The sequence below is a fragment of the Cryptotermes secundus genome, unplaced genomic scaffold (genome assembly GCF_002891405.2).
Source record: "Cryptotermes secundus unplaced genomic scaffold, Csec_1.0 scaffold1851, whole genome shotgun sequence".
Taxonomy (NCBI): domain Eukaryota; kingdom Metazoa; phylum Arthropoda; class Insecta; order Blattodea; family Kalotermitidae; genus Cryptotermes; species Cryptotermes secundus.
Genome location: NW_019735587.1, coordinates 130,911 through 134,538, shown reverse-complemented (window position 1 = coordinate 134,538; position 3,628 = coordinate 130,911).

Sequence of the window (3,628 nt, the reverse complement as noted above, 5' to 3'; positions counted from 1 at the left end):
CAGAGACCAAGTTTCACACCCATACAGAACCACAGGTAAAATTATAGTTTTGTATATTCTAATTTTTATGTTTTTGGAAAACAGACGAGAAGACAAAAGGTTCTGGACTGAATGGTAGCAAGCATTACCCGAGTTCAATTCAATAGCCTCTTAATTTCCTCCTGAATCAGGTTTCGATCTGTTATCGTTGTTCCCAAATATCCGAACTGTGCCACATTTTCAAAACATCTGTTTCCTATCTTTATGTAATGATTTTGCCTTGCATTTTGGTGAAGAGACAGTAACATTTACTTAGTTTTCTTTGTGTTTACTTCTAGACCAACCTCTTTACTTGAGTCAATTAAAGTTTGTGTGTTTTTCTTTATGGTATCTACATTATCACCCAGTAGCTTCACATCATCGGCATAGGCCAACAGCTGATGCGTCCCATTTAGTTTCAGTCCGACCTGTTTTCCCTGGACCTTTCTAATGGCATATTCTAAGGCAAAGTTGAAAAGGAGTGGCGATAAAGCATCTCCTTGTTTTAGACCATTTTGGATAGGAAATTGATCAGACAAATGTTTACCTACATGGACTTTACTATACGTTTCGTTTAAGCACATTTTAATCAACCTAACTAGTTTCATGGGTATCCCAAACTCTATCAGAATATTGTACAATACTTCCCTCCTAACTGACTCATAGGCTTCCTTCAAGTCTATGAATAGCTGATGTACTGTCTCATTATACTCCCATTTTTCTCCAATATCTGACGAATGCAAAAGATCTGTTCTGTAGCTGATCTGTTACGTCGAAACCCACAGATGCCGAAACAAAATTCTGATATGGCAGAATTTTAAAGACATTGGCATCAGAAAATAAAACAATGCAGAGAAGCTGCATAATAAAACACAGACATGCAGAATAATTAAATCACTGAAGACCAACTGTAAAACAAGGAACTTACTCTGTTGAAAGTCGACCGACATTTCGGAGGAGCATGTAGCCTCCATCTTCAGAGTCGAAGAATAAAACAAGAAATCAACATGAAGCAGGCAGATGGATCCACAGACTTTCGACTTTCAACAGATTACACGGCGTTATGTGTATACTGTGGGATGCAGGCCCGTTGCCGGGAAACGACCGCAAAATAAGCAGCTATTCAATAGAATTTGCAAAGCAATGGCTCTGTAAATAACGGCCGTTTGTAGGTAATGGTCGCAACGTACACAAACAACAACAGACGAACTGTTGGACGCGGTGTTCTCTGTGCGGTCCGTACAGAGGCTATATAACGAGGGTCAGCTGCCATTAGAAGAGAGTTTTGAGACGGCAGTTAGAAGAGCAAGAATTAGTTGAGGCAGTCGCCGGTCAGTAAGGGCGTGAAAAGGAACACGGAAGCTGAGAAATCTGCGGCGTTGGGAGCCGTTATCAGGCGACAGTCAATGAATATACAGCAGATTGAGAAGACTTAGTGTGTGCTGTAGTGAACTGCTGTGTGTGTGAATTAGCAACAGCGCTACAGCTACTTGTAGTTACGAATTGTGTGTGTAAGTGTGCAATAAATCCGATTACGAAGCCTAACCCCGTCTACAGTCACTGAATCATGTGACATTCTTGACGACAAATCCTACAAGGAAGAGAGGATCAGGAAGGAAGCCGGTGGTTTTTGAGTCTATGAAGAATGGACAGATGGGCCTGAACGAAAGATAATCGCGGAGTATCGTGACAGGAAACCTGTGATTACGTAAAGTTTGCTTCCCAGTCTTATCAATGCTGCTTTCGTAACGTTCCAGTAGTTGCTTTGCGATTCCCACACGGTCACATTTTATTCCATCTTTATGCATGTTTCGGCCTTATAAGTCCATCCTCAGGTATATCTTATGTGTCAGCTGCAACAACTCTATTCAGGGAAGCAGTAAGTAAAGGTAAAGTTGTCCCTCCGCTTAATTAATTAAGCACTAAACCGTAATACGTATGGGCGAGTAAAGGTATAGCTCCACCATTCTTTACCTCGGCATTAGTGGTCAGCTTCACCCTCCAGCCGCCTTACCTCCGGGGAAATAGCCCCAGGTACCCATTAGATAAGAGTTTGGGCGAGCCACACAGCCGGTATAGACGCTGTGGAGAAGAGAAAAATCTTGCGCCTGCCAGGGATCGAACCCCGGCCGGTCAAACAAAAATTAGAAGTAAATTAAATTAAGTTGAAGTTTAAAATAGTTAAAAGTCTTTTTAAGTAACTTGGCTAATAATGGGTAAGAACCTTCAACTTAATAATTTGATCTTAACTGCTGCTTACTTCAGCTTACCCACCAGACATGCCCGAATATGGCCTTACAACATCGAAACTTTTGTGTAAATAGAGAAATGATGATTACATATGTAACAACGTGGTAATCGCGGAGAACCTGTCGAAACATTGCGGAAGCTGAATTGGTTTAAATTCTGAGCAATAAATGTTAAGTGGGCAACCGACGCCACAGGACGTTTACATGTACATGAAACTGTGACACGGAGCCCCGTGCCTTCGTACAGTTTGGTGGGGAACCGACGAGGCAACAAGATGGGCATGCTGCAATAATGCAACACTCTGATATGAAGTAGCATATCGAGTGGGTGGAGATACAGATAATGAACAGCGCACTATTATCAAAGCCAATTGCTTATTCGCCCGTTCCTTCACACAAGTTTGCTGCCCAAACCACACGGAGTGCACCACTGACGTGGGGAAAATTTTCAAATTAAAAAGAAAGCATGAATTTTAAGATCTCAACCTAAGTTTGCAAGTGAGACGGTGAATAAGCAGTGAAAGTAGATGCTACAGTACATGTTCTAGCCTATGTCCGTTCTCCTGAACATATATATATATCGTCAGCGCAACAATACTTTATTTATTTTCCTGTTTATAAGGCACGGCAGGTGTCTGTTGTAGTTAACTTTCGCATCACATAGCCTATGCGCATGCGTGTGTGCTAGCTGGCTGTCATCATGAACGAGAAAACAATGGCATTTTGCACCCTGAATTTCTGTATGCAGAAACCCACGAAATACAGGATGATTCTAAATTGATGTCAAGAGTTTCCGTGGCCTATAAACTGAAATCTCGACAATAATTTAGAATCACCCTGTATACAATTCTCTTCAATTAAGTTTCCTCTGAACAGTAGTAGTAAGATTAGGTAAATCTTTTAATGTTAAGACATTGCAGCCAGGCATAACATTTGCTGTGGTAATAAATTAAACCAGACAAAGTTACTGTATGTACATTCTTTAACGTTACAAATCTCTACATTCTATCAACGCTGTATTTATGTGTTTCTTATGACTTACACAGTAAACAGCGATCATATCACTAAGAGCATTAACCGGTTGGCCCTGATAAGGGCGATGCAGTGCGACACACGGACCGAGTTTCTTAAAAGCTATTTATAACAAAGTCGCCCTTTAACTGTAACCATTTTCATATAAACTGTATTCGTTTGTATTACAACTCCCTTCATCATATTTTCGTCACTGGCATGATCAGATCAAGGATGGCTGAACAAGGCTACACACATACACACACACACACACACACACATACATATAGTCATAAATAAAAGGTAAAGCTATCCCTGTAGCACGCCGTGGAGACCCATAGGGTTGTGAG